Source organism: Euprymna scolopes, chromosome 8 (genome assembly GCF_053919585.1).
Source record: "Euprymna scolopes isolate OS-2025 chromosome 8, ASM5391958v1, whole genome shotgun sequence".
Lineage (NCBI taxonomy): Eukaryota > Metazoa > Mollusca > Cephalopoda > Sepiida > Sepiolidae > Euprymna > Euprymna scolopes.
Window position 1 is genome coordinate 42,721,387 of NC_136489.1, and position 22,462 is coordinate 42,743,848.

At 29.2% G+C, this 22,462-nt stretch overlaps 1 long non-coding RNA gene across 1 annotated transcript in view; it reads left to right on the forward strand.

The window, feature by feature from the left end:
* The first annotated feature begins 260 nt into the window (after positions 1-260).
* Positions 261-22,462, forward strand: part of LOC145283533 (uncharacterized) — a 35,864-nt gene continuing 13,662 nt past the window's right edge. The window contains exon 1 of the long non-coding RNA XR_013868630.1: positions 261-377. This is a non-coding gene — a long non-coding RNA (uncharacterized LOC145283533). The remainder of the gene's footprint in view (positions 378-22,462) is intronic.

Consider the following 22,462-nt stretch of genomic DNA (forward strand, 5'->3'; position numbering starts at 1 on the left):
ATATAGCTGAATCACCCGAGATACCGAGCATCTAAGACATCCATGATCTTACTAATAACAACTATCTTATTGTAACTGCCAGCAGCTACTGCTCAGTGGCGAGCCACATTCAAAAATAAAACGTGAACGGTATAGAATAAAGGGGGGGTCCCCTTCCTTGAAAAAATATCACATTATTTTGTTTTTGCTTCTTAGTTGAAACATAGGTTAGAAATGAGTTGAACAATCCGTGTTTTAAATTAAACGGCCACGTAACCAACCTGCTTTCTGTGGGATCAGTCTGGGAGGAGAAGGTGCAATCCTTAATGGCGGACACGACGGCGACTGGGAGAAGACCGCAAAGTTTAAATTGTACACGGCTAGGCAGGCGAACTAGGGTAAATACTCTCCTTATAATTATTATCAATGAACGATGTAAGAATTTAATCGATTTTTCTTTTAATTTTCCTTGTCCAAACATCGTTACTTCCCTTCTTCGATCGTTGTCTGATTCTCCTGTTTGTTTCTCTTTTGTTACAGTTTTCACGATGAATTAATGATGTTAATTGCGAAATAAAATTCCTTATCACACATCAGTATGAAAGCCTCAAGCCTTGTCCTTTTTTTACCCACGGCCGGGTACAGTTACACTTATGAAGCATGATTGATGGGGTCCTTTCTCCCAGTTTGCAGCCAGCTGATTATTATATGTCAGATGTTTTCAGTAAATTTATTTATTACATATTATCTGGTGCTTGTGCCATATAAAAAAAGTCAAACAAACACATTTCAGGTAAAAACACTATTACATAGGTATGAGTCATGTTAAAACGAATACAAATTCTAAATAATTTTAAATACCGATAAGTACAAAAGAAACCTGAAAAATGCCAGAGACCACAATGGGTGAAATTAAAAAAGAAAAAAAAAAAAACAAAGAAACAACCACAAACATTCAACATGTCACTCAATTAGTGGGGAACCATCTACCTACATCAACTATAATTATTTATTATTATCTAGTTTGATTTTAGTAAAATTTGATTGGATAAGAAAATCCTCTGTTCTAGAATATACCAGATATGATGCTACATTAGTTGCTAAGTCTGCTAGAAAAATGGTTGGATCATTCTATTACTCCAGAAAGTACCCAATTCCTGATGCAATCATCTATCTCTATAGACAAGGCATGAAGCCACTTGATGTAAGAAACTAACAAGAACAAAAGATAATTATCACAAAAACAGGAGATACCTATTGCACTTAACCTTGAAGAGACCAAGGTTATAGGGGAAACGGTCAGCAGGAAGAGAGTTCCACAAGACTGCAGTTCTTTGAAAGAAGTTACTGGAATAGGAAATTTTATTAGAATGGGGTATGAAAACAGTAAATTGATGGAGATCACTAGATCAATGAGCCAAACAAACTGGAACATAAGTAGGGAATAGATCAGACAATTCTGAGGAGCACACATCAATAGTATTTATAGAAAAGATTGGGACTAGCAACATCACGTCTGTGAGAAGAAGAAAGAAAGGGTTGGCCAATCAAATTACAGATAGGCTTCTGCACCTTATCAAGAACCCTCAAATGAAGCAGAGACTCACCAGCTCAAATATGACAACAGTACTTCATACATGGTCTGATAGTCGATTTGTAGAAATAAATAAATAGCCTTAGATGTAAGACAGTGTTTAGAGCGATAGGGATAACTGATTTTTGGAGAATCAGAAAAAGTAATGAGTTTAATATATGAACTCCGAGAAAGGTTTGATTAGAAAGAAGTTTTAGAATCGATTTGTTCTTAAGAGCAGAACTATCCATGAGAATGTCAGGAAGAAAAGGGATACATCTACAATTGAAAGACACAAGCAAAGTCTTAGTAGGATTAAACAAACAAGCAATTTTGCACCCAAATCCATAACTGAACCCAGGTCAACTTCTTGATTAATTGAGAAAGGAAGGTGGTCAAGAAGCAACACATTTGGAAAGGCCACTCTTTCTTGCTTTAAAAGAATACAAAATCGTCTTAACAATCTAGTGACTAGAGATAATCTCTACTGTTCTCTACAGCCTCCTTTAACAAAAGAGACATTGCTAGCCTTTTTCTATTTCATCATTATTCCCATGCTAGGTGCTCGACTGAGCTACAATCTTTGCTTTCTCATAAAACATTCACAGCAAGAACTCGCCTTACTACTGTAAAGAACTTTTCATTTCTTACTTTGTGTGACTAACATCAAATAGAATTTCCATGAACAATGTCACAATGGAATTGCTTCCTTGTAGGCTACAAGTAGGAGGGTGGAGGGATTACTGTAAAAGAAAAAAAACTATATGTGTTCATATACTTTCATAAACATAAAAATACACTTGCTGGGGAGGGTGATCTATAGATTTTAATTTTACTAGTAGTTTCAAATCAATAAATATCTATTTTATCTTTAATATAAGTCATGGAAAATGAAGTTTTAAAACGAAACAATTAATTAAAAGAATCGTTTTTGGCATCAGGAAATAGGGGTACAAATTTATCCACTTAATAGTCTTAGCACTAATATATATATATATATATATATATATATAGATATCTTTATCTCTCACTTCATAAAATTGCTCTAAAATTGTATACGATTGTGGTTTTCCTTCTCACAACACCTGTCAATACCATATTTATTTTTCAGCGCTAAACAATCTAACGAATTAATCTAAAAATATCTAAAAAAAAAAAAAATTGCTATCTCATTCTCACGTGCGAGAATTGAACTATTTTTTCAGGAAAAATTAATCTTAACAAAATAGTAACTTTTGTTCAATTAATTGTATATGATAATTATTGTGTTTCAACTTTAAATAATTTTCATCCTCAATGGCTTAATCTATTATATAAAGTAAAGTCACTCCGCCCTTATTCCCTTACATTTATGCTCAATAGCTTTATTATAATTATTGGTATAAAAATCTGTTTTGTTAGTCAGATAGGGCACACATTGGTCCATGTTGTTAGAAAGAAAAATTCAATTTCCAATCATTTCCATAATTAATCCCATCAACAGTTTTGTTTCATTTATTAATTTCATAGATGGAGTTGAAGGTTCTAATCCGGTTATTGTCCCATGTCATCATAATACTATTCAAATCACTCGGTACTAATTTTGGTTTTTGTCCAGAATTCAGCCAAATTAAAAAACAAAAAATACAGAAAAAGCTTTATAATGTACATATCCTCCACAGAATGAGAGTGTTATATTCCAAAAATCACATCAATTAATATTTTTTTTTTGTCAATTATTACAGGGCTGGTTTTGAGCTTGGTAGTTCGAATCGAGTTTCTCCCTTTATTTATTAAAAAATAGCGGAGCGAGACACATAAAATTCCTCATAAAATTTTATTGTCTTAATTAAAAAAAAACAAAAAACTATTTGATCAATTTACGTGATTTTTGGAATATGACATTTTCATTCCGAGATGGATAGGTATGTACATCATACCGACTTTTCTGTATTTTTGTTCTTTTAATTAGGTTGAACTCTAGACAAGAACCCTAATTTTATAACAAGTAATTTTACTTTGTTCATTGGGGTATGAGTTTATTATAGCAGCAAAAAATAAATTTCTTAACAACTCTATTTTAATGTTTTATATTTTTATTATATTTTATTTTTGTTTGTCCAGATTATTTTTTCACATAAAAACGATTCATAAGTAGGAATTTCGGGTTTGAGATTATTTTTGTGTGTCTTCCTGTTTGTAATTAGTTGGTAATTTATAGAGCTTGCGACCATGGAAAAAAATTTGTTTCGACATTAAAACAGTTTTATGCTGTTTTTTTATTACGTCTTACTAAATGAGGTATCATTTCCATCAAAATCAAGTTAGTATTATGCATGTAAAACTGAGAAAAGCACGTTTTAAAAATGTTAATATTATGTGAAAGAAACTGAAGTGGAACAAGATGGCCACCAAATCTGGCCTAATGTCGGATTTATCTAAAAAAAATTGAAACTTGAATTTTAACTCAAAATGATTCCACATTTAATAATATTTATTAATAATATAAATTAATACTACCTCCGGTCGGAAATAGTAGGTACAGAATTAAAACTGTCCGCGTTTTAGGTTTTGTCACACACCATTTCAATGTTTTAGGGGATAACTGGTAGTACTTTAGAACATGCTTAATTGAAAAAGGACAATTTTCGTTCTAAAAGTCATTTAGAGTTTAATCTATGCACATTACTTTGTTGACTGTTATATAATCTATTTTAAAAAATACCCGCAGTGGCTATGTAAATATGGAAAATGTAGTTGATGCCAATAGGAAAGGTAAAAAAAACAAAAACAGAAGTGATAAGAGAGAATTGACAAATTCAAGACGAACAGCAGTTCTGCAAGCATTGTTACAAAGATCTAAAGGGCGCATCCTAGAACGAGGTGCAATCAAAGATGTTGCCACAAAATTCGGTATAAGAAGAAATACTGTAGGCAGAATTTGGTCACGAGCACTAGACAGTTCGTCCGATATATCGGTGCCAATGGATTCTTTGAGCCGTAAGTTTCTCTGTGACCGAAAAAAGAAGGACTTTAGTTCACAGTTGGCAAAAATAAACATCATTCCCTTGAGAAAAAGAACCATTTTGAGGTCTACTGTTAAATCATGTGGAATACCTAAGACAACGTTGATTGCAAGGATGAAAGATGGCAAAATTCGTGCACATTCAAATGCTGTAAAACCGCTTCTCATGATAGAAAACATGAAATGTCGTGTTGATTTTTGCTGTTTGCAGTTGGATTTAAATCGAGGAACTTTTAGAGAAATGTTTGATGTCATACATATTGATGAGAAATGGTTTTACATGAAGTAAAATGCAAGGAAATTTTATTTAGGCAAAGACGAACATGACCCTTTAAGAACCACTAAAAGCAAGCGTTTCATTACAAAGGTAATGTTTCTTGCTGCCGTGGCTCGACCCCGTTGGAATTCACATCATAAATGTTACTTTGACGGGAAGATTGGAATTTGGCCATTTGTCAAACAAGAGGCACCTAAACGTAACAGCAGAAACAGGCCTGCTGGAACAATGGTAACTAAAGTCATGGATACAATCACAAAAATTCAGATTCGTAAATTCCTTGTTGAAAAGGTCCTTGTTTCCACACGGAACAAATGGCCAAGTGGATCCATTGCACAACGAATCATAATTCAACAAGGCTATGCTAAGCCACACGTACATCCAAAGGACCCGGTGTTCAAACAAGAATCGGAGAGATTAGGGCTGAACATTAAACTGGTTAACCAGCCTGCAAACAATCCGGATCTGAATGTGCTTGACATACGTTACTTCAATACAATCCAATCCATTCAACACCAAAAGTCTCCAAAAAATATTGATGAATTTATTGAAGCAGTTGAAACCAGCTTTCAAGAATTAGAAAAATCAAAGTTGAACAATATCTTTCTGACATTGCAGGCAGGAGACAATGGAACGAATAATTTTGGCTGATGGTGGCAACAATTACAGACTTCAGCATACGTCAAAAGCACAGCTAGAAAGAAAAGAAAAACTTCCCACTTCAATTTTGATATCAGAAGAATTGAAAAGTAAATTAACACAATTGAATAAATAGTTAGATGTTTTAGCTTTTTGCATTATTTTTTTTGTATATTTATTTAATCATACACTGTAAGAATATAAGTACAATCAATTGTCGATTTAATTAAGTATAATTATTTGGTTAACCTGTATTTCCTTTCAAAAGTACTGCCTTATAAAACTTGAAACTTGTATGCACCAAGTATTTCCGACCAAACTGAAAATTTTTGTGCACCAACTATTTCCGACTGAAGGTAGTAATATTTATTATATAAATTAATAATATTTAACAAAAAAAACACAAAAAAAAAAACCAAACTACTCTTAGTGACTAAACAGATGTTTTCATGTGCTTCCATGGCCGTGATCATTATAAACTGCCAAGGAGTTTATTAAATAAGTTTTGCTTTAAAAGTAAAAATTTATAATTATAGAAATTAAGAAATAATAAAAATAGTAAGTGCTTCTTTGTTATTAGAGCAAAATTCGAAAATCAAATTTTAAGCAAAACCAATGCTATCTACTTAATTATCATATAGCAGTAATGAATATATCTATTTAATTATCATGTAGCAGTAATGAATATATCTACTTAATTATCATGTAGCAGTAATGAATATATTTACTTAATTATCATGTAGCAGTAATGAATATATCCCCCAAAATTGGAAAAATGATAAAGTAGAAAAGTAATTATTAACAAAAACTGTTTTCAAATAAAATTAGCGAAAATTGAGTTTTGCTGAAAAAAAAGAAAAAAAAAGGAAAGAAAATGGAGAGTTCCAATCGTAACAAGAAAGGTAATTATAATTTGAAAATTTAGAAAATCTCAGGCCAGCCAATTTAGCAAAACTTAATTTTCGCTAATTGTCTTTGAAAACTGTTTTGATCAATAATTAATTTTTTTACCTTATCGTTTTTTTGGTATTTTTTCATGTCCATTATTGTGACATGACAATTACATAGATATCATTAGTTTTACTTGAAATTCAATATTTTGATTTTTGAATTTTGCACTAATAACGAAGTAGCACCAAATAGTAATATGGGATTCACGGGTGGGAGAAAGAGTTTATTTGATTTCTTAATTTTTTCCAGATAATGGGTTACACTAGTACGTTATAAAACAAAATATGCAAACCAGATAAGATTTTTTAAAAAATGACCAATTATGACAGATTTCTGAAAATGGTCAGATGTGTGATTGAAATATTAACTCTTTTTACTTTAGGGTGGCAAAATATATCAAGGGAGATAATTCATCTCAACTTTTTTTAGAATGCTGAGACCCATTTCTTTCAAAATAATATATTTGGTTAAATAAGAAATAACCAATAATTTTTACAATTAAAAATTGGAAACATCTAATATTTTTTTTATGTAAAAACCAAAAAGTCTGAAGAAGAATATCCATTACAATAACATAAATATTACATGAAAAATATAGGCATTTCTTTATTTTAACTTTCTGTGGTTTTCATTTTTGGGATAGTTTGATTTGAAGAAAATGGAGACAATCACAAAATTTATGGAACTTTCGTCAATAATTTCTCTGGAAATGGATCTGAATAGCTTAAATTTGCATTTTATTTTAGAACAGAAAAAATGATTTTTTTTCCCCTCCAAAACATGTACCTAATGAACAGAAATGATATTCACAATTTTAATTTATGACAAAAACTGTCTGTTAAAAAAAAAAAAAAAAAAAAAAAATTTAATTCAATAAATGTGCAGTAATTAATGTTTTGTTAATGCATTTGTTTTGGTTTTCCGAAAACTTTCACAAAAATTCCGTACATTTCATGATTGTCTCCCCTCGCCTTGAATCAAACTTTTCCAAAAATTAAAACCCTAAGCTAAAATGCAAAAGTGCCAAAATATGTACCAGTTAATGTTAGCCATTGTTTTTTTTAACCACTAACTCTAAGTGATAAGGTAAAATGATACATAATCGCCTATAAATTTGTGTGGTTTTATGATATTGCCATTTGGACTTAGGGTTAGTGAGAAAACAAAATAAATGGTTCAAATTAATTAATATTTATTTCCTAATTGAGATTATTTGACATGAAATGTGACTGATCTGGCTGTGATAGACACTGGTCCATTTATAAATAAAACAAATCACTAATCTTCAGATTAGAAAAGATAGAAATACATGTTTGGCTGAAAAAATTGAAAAAAGCTTTTCACTGCTGACCTTTATAAAACAGGTTTTCTTAGATTCCTTATCAAAAAGAGCGGGAAACTAAGACGCAGGACAATTACAATTTTTGGTTCTTCTCCAGAATTTCCCCTATATTAAAAAACAAAAATACAGAAAGAGATGTATGATGTACGTACACATGATGGAACAAATTCAAAAAAATCATCTAGTAGTTTTTTTTGTTTTTTAACTAAGAAAATCAAATTTCATGAGAATACAAGTACGGACTGTCTTGCTCCACCATCTTGAAGAAACAATGGGAAATAACTCAATAATTCAAACCTGTGAAATTTTTATTAGTAATGCCTACAATTTCCTATTAATCAATTAAAATTATTAAAAAACAAATTGTTTATAGACGAAAAAAAAATAATTGATCAATTTATGTGACTTTTGGAATATGATCTTTTCATTCTGTCACAGGTGCATACATCAAAGCTTTAAAAAAATGTTTGTTCTTTAATATGGGGTGAATTTTGGACACAACCACCAAATTTTTCATAAACTTATTGAAAAGTTTCCGTCCAAAGCGCAAACAGCCGCTTTCAATTTGGCTGAGCAAATTGATAAAGCAACAACAACAACAACAATAGAAAGGTATCGACAAAATGAAAGATTAAAAGCCTGGGGCTTCCATTTTTTTCTTTTTTACCTGAGAGGCCATCATTTTGCTTGAGAGGTGTATTCGGCAAGCCTTCAGAGAAAAAAACTTCAACATCTGTCATTTCTTTTAGGCAGGAAATACACTCAGAATTTACAGTGAAAAAAAATTAAAAGAAATAAAAAGCCGAGAGTAAAATCCACCACTGAACAAAATTTATCAAAAGCTAAAAAATAAAAAAAAATAAAAATAAAAACGGAAGAAAGGGAAGAAAAAAGGAAAACGTAGGACAAAAGAAAGAAAAAAATTTTGTAGTTTGCTTATAGCATTATGCGTAGTGTGAAAGGAGATGTGTTTGAAAGTTTGTGGGGAACACCGACACCGTGGACATGAGTTAGTATATAAAAAAATAATGACAATATTAGAAGGAATTTTCAATTATATTACTTGTTGATACTCCTAATTTTCTCCAGGGAAGAAAAAAAAAACAAAAAAAAACAGAAAAGTGTACAACTGTTCGGTGAAGCTTTTCTTTTGTCTGTTTTTTTTTTCTTTAAATTTATTTCTATAAGTCAGTGTCGCAAAATTTTCTACACTGATGATTTTGAGTGTTGTAATATGTGAATACATCATAATATATACATGCACACACACACACACACACACACACACACAAACAAATGACAAAAATTCCAAATTTCAAGATGATATCTTACCGTTTATTTCTTTAAGTAAATGCTCAATTTCAACATATTTAAAGAAATAAACGGCAAGATGGTCAACATTTTGAAATTTGGAATATAGACTTTGGTCATTTATTTGTTTATACTGTTACATCGAGCTTTGTAAATTAAAGGATTGATATAAACAAAAGGTGAAATATAATTGAATAAGCATTTTTTCATCAACATATATGCTTTTTATTTATTTTTATATAAACATTTAGTATTGCTACACATTCATGAATATATTTCAATCAATTAGTTATAAATGAATAAAAACTTCATCAGGCAATGTTACTTTTACAAAAGTCAAGCCCTTAATTATAACTAGTTAACTGAAACATATTTACGAATATGTAGCAATCCCTAAGTGTTTACGTAAAAAAAATAAAAAGTATATCTTACTCTACTTAGGTATTGACACTTTCATATAAAGCACGTTAAATTCATTAGATGTTTTTCACCTTTGAATAATATTAACCTGGAATAATATAAACACAAGAAAAAATTGATGAAAATAAAAATTGAATAAATTGCAATATTATCACAGTGTTGTCTCTCTGGCCGACTGACATTTATTAACCCTTGTCTTCAAGTGGTTTTTGAGCCTTAATAAATGGTGACTCCCTAACACACACACGTACATATATATATATGTGAGAGAGAGACAGACAGCAAATCTGCATCATTCCAACTTTCTTTTGTTGAATACTCTGACTGTTGATTATGCCAGCTGCTTACAAAAATTACATTGTTTTATAAGTACTTAATTCCTTCTATTTAAACGTCAACTGTCAACAGCTCAGAGGAAAGTGCTAGCCCCATGAGACCAAGGTTGGCTCTGTTGATTGAGTTCAAATTTTCCGACCAGCAGTAATTATCACTTCCTACACTGTATAAGCATGAAACACGAGTGTCTGTAGGTATAAAAAATTAATATTTATTTAAATATATATATAAGTGACCGTGTCTGTCTGAGGAACGGTCTCTATCAAACTTCTGTCAATATTTGGTCTACAGACTTGAAACTTGCTATAAAGAGGATTTAGACCCGTGGAACAAATTCAATTTGCCCTTTATCCGGTAAAAATAGCTGCTAATGGGTCAAACTTTTCTTAAATTGGCATTTGGAAGGCATAAGTCGACATTCAGGACCCTTCTACACATGCAATTATACATTTAGACATTAAACAACACATTTTTTGGTAGTTTTTGGATGTGTATGGATTTAGGTTGGATTGCAATGAATAAGGCTGGAGGACTATATGTTCAGGTTTTGACTTTAGCTGATAGCACACAAGTCATATTTTTCTTTTTACTTTTGAAATCACTACTATATATTGCGTACATTATAAAAATCGATAGAAAATTGATCCTATAGTAATAAATACGAAATTTGCATAAATTAAAATATATTTAAGCATATTTTACGACCAGGCAGCATATTATATACACATATATATATATATATATATATATATATATATATATATGCTTCTTATTTATTTTTTACAATCTTTTTGACTGAGGATTTGGCTTTTAGAAAAGCAACATTGCCTGATGATGTCTAGTTATTTATAACTAGTTGATTGAACCATACTCATAAGTGTGTAACAATACGTAAATATTTATGCAAAAATAAAAAAAAATATATCTTGCTCTACTTTGGTATTGATCACTTTTGTATAGATCTCATTTATATTTATTGGATGTTTTTCATCTTTGAACAACATTACCCGAGAATAATTATATATATATATGTTTATTTCATTACATTTCACCTTTTAGTTATACCAATCCTTTAATTTATGAAGCTCGATGTAACTAAACATATACAAATAAATGACAAAAAGTCTATATTCCAAATTTCAAGATGCTGTACATCTTATTTATTTTTTTCAGCATGTTAAAATTGAATTAAATATTTTAATATGCTGAAAGAAATAAATGGTAAGAGGGACAATATCTTGAAATTTGAAACAGACTTTTTGTCATTTATTTATATATACGGGGTGAGCCAAAAGTAGATGGACCACGTTTTGCATTGGTTTATGTATCAGTTATACTAATGCAATTCTTTATTATAATTATAATCTGTCCATCTACTTTTGGCTCACCCTGTATGTGTGTGTGTTTTAACTCTTATAATGCATATTACAGCATTTTATAATTAATAGGAGAAACCAGGGGAATAAAGTTATAGGAAGATATTTGATGTTCAAATTAGAAAAGGGTAATACCCTTTTCTAATTTGAACATCAAATGACATCAATAATTATGTAAGTTTTAAAATACCAACATTAAGCAACAATTGGTTAAACTAATCACAAGGAGAGTTGCCACTAAGAGCCATGACATTTTTGTTTAATTCTAAATCTTCGATAAAAACAAGAAATGAAAAAAAGAAAAATAGGAATAATTTTTTATATAAGAATGCCTGAAAATAAATAAAAACACAAAACTGAGGAAAGCCACAAATAATCGAGATTATGTTAATGCCAGATGTATCACCTCTCTTGAATGAATATACCAGAACTGGAAACTATTAGACATACTTATTGCTCAGGGTGTAAAGTAAGCAGACCAATAAATGTCTAGAGACTGCAGGAATTTCCTATAACCTTCGCAGAAATTTATCGATCTGCTTACTTCACACTCCAAAGCATTAAGCATGTCTGCCTTAAACAGTTTTCACTTCCTGTATATTTATTCAAGGGAAACAACTTTTCTAATGTTGATAATATGTTCAAGAATTCTCAAGATGTTCTCAAGAATATCCAGTTAAGTAAAATCGTAATGATGATTAAAGTAAAAAGCAAAATAATTTTATATAAAATTCTTCTTTTAAAAAGATAATTGCATATTATATATATATAAAAAAAATGAATGAATAAATAAAAACCAATTTAATTTTGACTTTAAAAATTTCTTAAGGAATATCGGTTTTGTTAAAAAATAAATATACATAAAAAGTTTTAACAGATTTTTATAAATGTTTCAGCTCTGGTTATTTAAATTCATTAAAAAAACAAAAAAAAATATTTTATTGGATAAAAAAAATTTGTTTAACTCAAACAATTTTTAAGAAAGAAAGTGAAAAATTTCTCTGGCATTTTGCAGTATAGACAACAAAAAAGTGATAAAAATCAAATAACTGTTACCAAAGGCAAGATAAGTTATTCTTCTACAAAATACTGCACCCAATAAATGCCATCGTGATATTTGAGTGCGTTTCTATTAAGTATATTGTTTTATTTATGATTTTGGAGCGAGTTTCAAGATTCCCCAGATGACATGTTGGCTATATTTGTTTTGTCTATTCTTCACTACTTATTTTCGAGTAAATAAACACTTTCAAATAAGTTAAACCATAAAACATTTTATCGAGGTAAGTAGAAGAGTAACTTATCTTGCCTTTGGTAACCTTTATTTGTTATATATTTTTTTTTTTTTTACTTTTTCGTTTTGTTGTCTGTAGTAAAAAGATACCCAATTTCTCTTTGAATATCAAATTTTCTTATCTCCATTCCAATTTTTAGTGCCACCATTTGAAAGCCAATTTAAATGACTTTCTATTCGATAATTTAAATGCTTTCAAATCCCCTTCAAATTTTGAGGGGTCACATTACATTTTCTGTAAGGTTTGGCAATGCATTTGAAATTTTCTTGGAAATTAAAAAATTTCAATCAGAAAAATCGAATTTAGTTTGTTTTTTAATTGGCCATCTTAATTCAAGATTCATTAATAGGTGATTTTCCAGAGATTAATTTTTCAAGGATGCCAAGCAAATGAAAGCAGTAAAAATTAAGGGGTGTCAAACAGGTGTTCATTCAGGACTACAAATCCATTCTATATATATAAGTTGACTTTTTCTTGTACTGACATTGATATTAAAAACCTACTTTTTTCTATTCGTATTTATTTGCTTCCCATGAAAGCAAAATGTGACACAAGGTCGTTTTTAATGTAGGGAGAAAACCAGCCCCCTAAAAAGGGTCATTCTAGAAGTAAGCAAAAATAAAAATTGCTTAATATGGAGGTTTCGCTCCATTGACTAAGGACAAATTAAATGTAGCATCAGAACAGATACTACTTTCTCTATTTAAAAATTATTAAAACAAACTTCTTAATATACTCAGCCATGGATATGAGTGACTACATGAAGGTTAACTAATTTGAATATTTCTTTAAAAAAAAAAAAAAATGAACGTTAATTAATAACATTCATTTTTTTATGGTTTCTTATTAGATGATTGGCTTCATTTTACTATTACGCCGAATTCTATTTATGCATAGTTTCTACATTCTGCATAATTGCATAGGATTTAGGATGAAAATGTTCTAGCATACGACATTTTATATATATATAATTGATCTTATTTTGTGTGTGCACATGTGAAAAGTCTCTACCAAACTACCCTCTGAATATTTGTTCTACAGAGTTGAAATTTGATATATAGGGCATTTGGACCTGGAGCACATTTTAGATTTGGTTTTTAGTCAGAAAAAATTACTGCGAAGGGTAAAAATTGAAAACAAAACAGTTGATCTTGGCAGGGTAGATCGAATATAAAACACAACTTCTGCTGTTACTTTTGTGCATGCGCAAAATTAAACATTCTCAGCTCAAAGTCCCTTAATTTTTAAACGTTTGTATCCATCTGTCAGTAGCTCAAATGGTAACAATGTTGAAAAGATAAATAACGATAATGATTGGAGCACTAAACGTTCTGGTTAATTGTAGACGATATTACTCAAGATATTTTGTTAGAATTTTTAAAATCATTACTATATATTGATAATAATTAATAAAGAATTGACTCTACAATAAATAAGAAATCTGCATGCATTAAAATGTAATATTTATGCATTCTTTATGATCGGGCAACGCCGGACGGCCTGCTAGTGTGGGTGTATATATGACAATAATAATTATATAAGGTAAAAAGACAACCAAAGGATGGCCTTTGGTTGAAGAAACTATTTCAGGGAATCTTGTTCAATTTCTAGTAGTAGTGTTTTTTATTATTACTAAGTAGTAATGTATTACTAAGTAATAATACTTTTATTATCAGTTGTAGCAGTATTGTTTTGCATTATTACGATTAATAGTATTTTTTACTGTTATTTATTATTATTAGTAGTTGTAATAGTAATACCATCCTATCAAATGTGGAATTTGATGCTAAAATTTTGTGGAATCTACACCAATAGTTTTTACCCCATAAGCATTTATTATTTTAATTGATTGTAGTTTTTTAGGCAGAAAATACACTCAGAATTTACAGTGAAAAAAAATTAAAAGAAATAAGTCGAGAGCAGAAATCCACCATTGAACAAAATTTATCAAAAGCTAAAAAAGAAAAAAGAAAAAAGTAATAAAACCGGAAGAAAGGGAAGAAAAAAGGAAAACGTAGGACAAAAGAAAGAAAAAAATTTTGTAATTTGCTTATAGCATTATGCGTAGTGTGAAAGGAGTTGTGTTTGAAAGTTTGTGGGGAACACCGTGGACACAAGTTAATATATACAAGAATAATGACAATATTAGAAGGAATTTTCAATAATTTTCAATTATATTACTTGTTGTATAAGATGGTAGGTCTTGATGCCCCTAATTTTCAAGAGTATTATCTTTTCTTCAGGGGAGAAAAAAAAAGTATATAACTGTTCGGTGCATATGTTTTCATGTACTTTTCAGGAGGAAGGAAATGCCTCCGATACACAACTCTCTTGGAACTGCATTCATTTTAGTTCAGGAATAGTTTTATGACACCATAGATAAAAATCATGCAAGAGGATGGGGGGGGGAGTAAAGTCTGGAGAGTGTGAAACCCACCATATTCTAATTAAAAATGCTTGTAAAATATTTGTAACTTGAAAACAATGTTTTGTTTAACCTATTAATGTCTGACTGTTCTATAAATAGGAAATCATTTTTTTTTTTTTTTTTTTTTGCTTACTCCATAATTGCACTGAAGAAAAGGTGAAATCCATCTATTTATCTTCTTTTTGAAAGGTGTTGGAACCCTGTTTAACTTTTTTGTGAAATTTGTTAAAATTCTATTTCTTTAATGATTGTATATATGAGTCTTGCAATGGTAAACAACTAATTTATTGTCAAAAGTGTAATGTAACTGTGTGTGAATTGCTTTGCTCCTTACCATAATGTTTAGATTTTATCTTAAATGTATGACTTCTGGATTTGTAAAATAGATCATATGTACGCAGTGTCCTATTTATAGGAGAGTCAGTATTTCACTTTCTAAATTAAAATTATGTTTTCTTTCAACTTGTGTATTCCAATGGATTTTTACTTACTGCACAAGGTTTCAACTCAACAGTAAAAAGTTTAGATGGGACTTTAAGAATCATAAAAGTAAAAAAATTCAAACATTTCACTCAACAGGTTGACTGTCAATTTGGTCAAGAAATGTGTTCAGGTTGTTTACTTTCCAAAGTTATTTATGGGAGATTGATTGTAATCTGCTGTTAATGGTGATGACGATGGCATTTGTTTCAGGAAAGAATAATAAAAAAAAAAAAAAATAGGTACTTGTACAGTTTAATCAAGACATTAAAAAATGAAAATATCGAAAAAAGGTTCTATTGTACATATATTTTGAACTGAAGATCTCAAACAAAAAAAATTCACTTAATTTGATAGAGTTTTTTTTTTTTTTTTTACAGCAGAAAAACGTTTTTATGAGAGTGTATTGAAGGCAGATCTTCGTGGGTTTTTTTTTTTAAATTTTTGTTTGGAGTTTATAAACGCCATAGGGAGATAACTCCATGTAAAGCGCTGACACTCCCTCCCCATCTTTAATACTAGCTTTTCTTCCTAAAAATCAAACCTTTTGTCACGGTATCATAACAAACTGTTTTTTTTCGCTGTAAAACAAAAACTACTTTATGAAATTAAGTGAATTTTTTTTTTTTTTTGGAGAACTTCGTTCCATAACGAATACGTACAATTTAAACTTTTTTCAATATTTTCATTTTTTAATGTCTTGATTAAACTGTACAAGTACCAAGAAAAGAAATCTTAAAATCCTTGGAATTGCTAGACTTTGGAATTCCATTGCTAAACTCCTCACAGTCCCCTGTTAAACACGATCCCAAATAGTATCCATTAAGCTCCAAGTGGCAAAATATCTTATTCAGAGTAAAAAAAAGTCCATTGGAAACATTTTTTTTTTAATGAAAATGACGTCACTAGAGATTAACTAATATGAACAAAGCATTTACCTTATTTCGATCACGTAACATCTGGTGCTATGATGTCACTTCCATCTACATATTTTTTTCTAAAGTCGCTAATATAAAGAGGCTGATATGAATTGGCCTTTAAATCTAAGCAAGTTTGACGCCCCTTACCTACTGACATATTTTGTGGTGGTACGCAGAAGCAAATCATTTTTTTTTAAAAGCAACAACAAATCAAAGCAATGAATAGTTCACGGTGACATCGAGCATCATTTATAGAAGACAAAATGTAGATTAAGAAATTGTGTTTATAATAAATAGAAATCATTTTGTGAGACAAAGATGAAAAAGGATTGTCGTAAATTGCTTAAAGGAAACAGACTCATAATGATTGTCGAAAAAAGCATTTAAAAAGTAAAGCAGTTAAAAAAAAAATAAAAAAAAAAAAACATATTTTTAAGCAAGAAACGCTTTTCAATCTGAAAAAGTGCTACAAGAGTTTTTGTTCATTTCTGTTGAGAAAACAAAGTTGAGGCAAGAATTGAGTCGAGATTTTGTTTAAAAAAATTTTTTTTTCTGTAAAACATAGTTGCAGATTTTTTTTGTCTGTTTCAGAAGTGAAAAAAAAAAAATCCCAAAGAAGATAAAAAAAAGATAAAATAGATAAGAAAAGAGACGTGTTTTATTAATTTGTGAGAAAAAAGAGCACAAGGTTTGGTTAAAAAACAAAGGAGGAGGGGAAGAGAGAATAAAATGTGGAAAAGAGCAATAGGAGAGGTGGAAATTATACGAAATCTAGAAAATAAAGAAATTTTGGAAATAATTACATGCGAAACAGAAATGACAACAAAAAAAAAAAAAAAAAAAAAAAAAAAAAAATCAATAAAATATTATAAGGAAATCTTGAAGTTTAAAAGGAGATAGAATAAAGTGGGGAAACTAAAATACAAAATATAAAAAAAAAATTTTCCAAAGAGAGTTTGAATGTTTGGTAGATAGATGTCAAGTGTTTTCGGTATCTCTGTACAAGGGTTCGTCAGGCCAACTTAACACAAGGATACTTCACCCTACAATTAATTCCTGGTTAAATATTCTTTGGAATATTCAAAATCCTAATAAAATGCCTTCAACACAACTACACATTGGCTCATACAAAGAATGCTTTTTTTCTTCTTTTTTTTTTTTATAAGGAAGTCACCACTTACCAAGGCCTGAAGGCCACTCGAGGATAAAAGTTAATGAATGTAAGGTGGTAGTGTAGTAATCATTACTAGTGTAAGTCGGGTAGAATTTGATTATTTAATGGTGCAACTTCTGGTGATATTACCTCAAGTAACAGCACCGAACTACTAGATACTCCACCAGACCAGAGGAATTTGTTCTGGAATCTGGCAAGATCAAAAAACACAATAATTATAACATTTTTTTAAGATTGATTGCATAGAGGTAAATTAGCCCTTTTCATTGCTTAACATTTTAAAGGTAAAAGAGAATCTAGATTGAACACTATGATATTGATGCATTAAGAGTTAGCCCCCTTTGATTCCCGAGAACTAACTGAAAACAATTTTTTTTTTAATTATGAAATAAATACAATTGTCCAATTGCTGAAGTGATATTTGACATCATTGATTGTCAGAAATTTAGACTTTATCCATTTTAGAATGAATTGTTCTAAAATTGACTATTTGTATTCTTTTCATTTTAATGTAATTTTAATATAAATTTAATTGTTACATTTTCAAATGAGTTAAAAAAGTCATTTGTTTTTAAAAATTACTATCAACCTAATATTAAAATAACATTTGTTAAAAATCTAATATAGAATGAACAGCTAAACTGCTTTAGAACACACTTTTAACTGCATAAAAGAATCTTATCCTCTTCCCCTTTCTAATTAATTTTGGATTTAAAAATCCCTTGTCAGAGAAAAAGTTTTTAAGTTTTGTTTTTTTCCTCAGAAATAACTAGCGATTTTTAAATCCAAAATCAATTAAAAAAAAAAAAAAAAATTCCTTTGCATCTAAAAGGAATTTTTTTTCTTTCTAATTGATTCCAGATTTTAAAAAATTTCTCGTTTCTGAGGGGGAAAAAAAAAAAAGATCAAAAATTAAGAACTCTTTCTCTAACGAGGGATTTTTCAATCCAAAATTAGAAAGTGGAAGAGGATAAGATTCTTTTTCGCATCTAATAGCATGTTCTAAAGCAGTTTATCTACTTATTCTATATTTTCCATTTCAAGATGCTTTTATTGCTGACACTTTTTCAACTTAGAATAAAATCTAATTTTATTTCTCTTGCATATAACTTAAAAATAAACAAACAACAACGAAAAAAACACAAGAAAAGCTAAAATCATATTATGATTGCACGCAATGCCAGGTAGATAGCTGGTAGTAATAAAGGTAAAAAAATAAAATGAGGACATTAAATGGATGAAAATAAAAATATAAGATTTGGAAGAAGGAGGAGGGCATAAAAAAATGAAAAGATGTAAAAGAATGAAAAGCGACATAAATAAATGAAAAGAGAAATTAACAAAGGCAAAAATAAATTTTTTTAAAGCTGATCAAACAGAAAAGAAAAACAACTTCTTTGGGAAAAAAGAAATTGAATGGAGATTTTGTGGAAGTATTTTCCGATAAAAGGACTCAAATTGTCTGTGTGAGGGTAGAGTAATGGCTTGTTGACGTAAACTGTAGAATCAGCAAGTTGAGTCAGATTTCTGTAGAATATTTTACATTTTTTTTTTTTTTTTTACACACTAATGCCCTTGGGAAAGGCATGAATCCATACTTTCTTATAACTATGGTAGAAAATAACAGAAGTTAATCTTCAATATATTCGGTGCTCAGAGGGAGCAAAATTTGGCACTAAATGACCCAAGGGTTCATGTGGTACTAAAGAAAGAAAAAGCTTCTTTTTTTTTAAATAAGCAAATTAAATTTTGTTGGATAAATTTTTACTATAACTACAACACTCATCTTTAGATTGACAACTTTTGCAGGTCTTGGGGTATGCTGAAAACGAATATCACATTCAAATTTGGAGAAGACAAGTTTTCTGGATAATCAGACATTTTTTTCCAATGTATTACTTAATGAATTTCAGTGGCCGTTGCCATTCTTAACATAAGGAGGGGGTGTTTTGTAACATGCATGCGCATTGATACTTGTTTAGTTAGGAAAAAACATGGCCGTTTGTGAAAACATGAGGGATTACATTGGATAATAAAGGTCTGATCTAGAAAACTACTTATCTGCCTCAAATTAAACTGTGATATTCGTTTTTAGCATATTCAAAAATCTATAAAAGTCATCAATTTAATGATGAATGTTTAGTTGTAATTAAACTAAAAAAAATACCTTCTGTTGAAAATGTAAATATGTTTCGATCTCCTGGATACCAAATGAAAGAACTCTATGAATTTATAAAGAAATTACAATAGCTGAACTTTTCATTTATATTTTTCTTATTAAAAAAATAATTAAAAAAACAAAACAAAAAAAAACCCCAAAAGGTTTCATAATTTTAAAATCAAAATGTGCCAAGAAAAAAATAAAATAGCAAAATCTTATAAAAAAAAAAAAAAGATAAAATTAATTCGTTGGTTTCAGTAGTTTTTATTATTATTCTAGAACCCAATTTATAACAAAATCTTGTTTAGCCAAAAATTGACTATACAGAAGCAGAAGACAGGAAAACACATCTTCTGTCAGCTTGAAATAGGCCATTCTAATTTGCATATTTGCATCCAAATATTGTGTAACACTCGTGTTTTTTTTTTTTTTTCTCATTTGTCGTCAGACATTATATACAGATAGAAATGAGAATGTCACTAAGAAAGTACAATTAATTAAACACTTAAAAACGGACAAAAGTGGCTCTAATCAAAAAGCAGTGCCCACCACTAGGGATAATTCTATTGGATTTCTTAAACTATTTCCTGTTTGTATTTTTGGTGCTTATTCAGAATAATGAAAATCGAAAAATTGAATTTCAGCTAAAACCAATGTTATCTACTTAAATGTCATCCAAGTTAGTAACATATTACATTACAGTTCTGGAATTTTTTTTTTTTTTTGAGGGCTGTTTATTTTACTTGTTTTGATCGGACTATTGTTTTCATCTTAAGTGTTATTTGTGCAACGTTTCGATCAGTGTAGCCTTCAACCGTTGTCAGGGATGTTGGTTGTTTCTTGGAAATCACAGCAAAAAAAAAAAAAAAAAAAAAAAAAAAAACCAGAATAACTCCAAGAATACAAAAATATCTACGGAGCCAATAACTTTTCTCTTCCAAGACAACAACCAACATGCCTGATGACAGTCGAAGGCTACACCGACCAAAACAAGTAATATATTACTGCATGAAATATTTACTTTCCCAATCCAGTGATCCACCATTGTTTTTTGAAATGTGACTTAAACAAGGGAAATAACCCATAGTTTAGAGTGTTTATTATTTAAGTAAAACTTGCAAATTTCATTAATATTTTCTACTTTATCATTTTTTGTAATTTTTGGATATGTTACTAATTTTAACATGACAATTAAGTAGATAATATTGCTTTTAGTTGAAATTCAATTTTTTGATTTTCATTATTATTCTGAACAAGTACCATATATATATATATATATATATATATATGTATATGTATTTTTAAATCAATTTGACCCCCACCCCCATTTATGTTATATTAACTTTCGCAAAGCAATTTTATCAAAATGGCAGTTAACAGAAAATGCAATGAAAGTGGATTTTTATTTTTCAAATACAAAATAGTTTAAAAAGGTAATTTTTTAAAAACACCACAAAGAAAATTCTATAAATGCATGGATCCATCACCAAAGACAGGCAGCAGTCAAAGAAACAGAAGCATTTGGCTGGCTTGTGCATCCGAAAAAGAAATGCTAAACACACACATACCCACATTTTTTGTTTTTGAGAATATATAAAAATATATTGTGCTTATCCATTAAGATTAGATATAGAAAATAAAATGTATTTCAAATAAAAACATAATTACGTGTCATGTCAAAATTAGTAAAAATTATGAACCTGGTTTAGTAGAAAAATAATTACAAGAAATAATTTATCAAATTATAAAGTTTTAACGGTTTAATCTCATACAATTAATTCCGAATGACAAACTGATTTATCTCCCTTGTTTTTGTTTAACTTTCATTATTTCAAATTAGAAAAATTGTGGATCGATAATGTTTTTTCATAAAAAGAATTCTAATAGATCTTCTACTTGATCATTTTTCATGATATTTAAATTTATTTTTTATTTTTACTTATTTCGACATGACATAATTATGTAATAGTATCTTTATTTAAAATGCATTTAAAAAAAATTATCTTTTAGATATCCAATTATAATGCACAGGTACCAAAAACTTTATTTTTTTCAATTATAGTTAAGTAATTATCTTTGGCCAAGTATTTATTGTAATAAAATGTTATTTTCCAGTGGCTACTAGTATTTATACAAACAATCCAGTTATTTACATTACTTATATTAGTAATTAAGTTTTACCCAAATCCAAGATCATTAAAGGGGGGGGGGCGTATTTGAAAAAAAATAATATATATATAACAACTTGTATATACTCGGGATTATCATTTTTAAACTTTGTACATTTAAACTTACACAGAAAAAATTATTTTTAGTTATAAGGCAGACAACTCTTTATATTCTTCAATTCAAATACAAATTATGCTCCTTGCCAATATAGATTTCTTTTTTTTCTGTGATTAGTAAAAAAATACTTCATAATAGAGATTGTCTGAGCTGGAGTAAATAATTTTTAAAAATAAATTCTAGTGAAAATATTTATTATATTGCCAATAACATGGTATAATAGTAAAAACAAACTTTATTAGTCAGAAACAAAGTTTGATTTGTCAGCTGAAATGTTATTTGGGTCCAACTTTGAAAATCGAACAAGATAACTTCCTCGTTAAAATAGATTAATAAACGTAAATAATGGTAGAACTACTGAAAAAATTAGCATCCAATTCAAATAACCTTTTATTACAATAAAAATGTTGGACATAAAACCTATTATTAATATAAAATGTATTTCTTGGCTAAAAATGAATTTCTTCACATTCATAAAAGATTGGGTGCTTTAATATCAAAAAATGCATT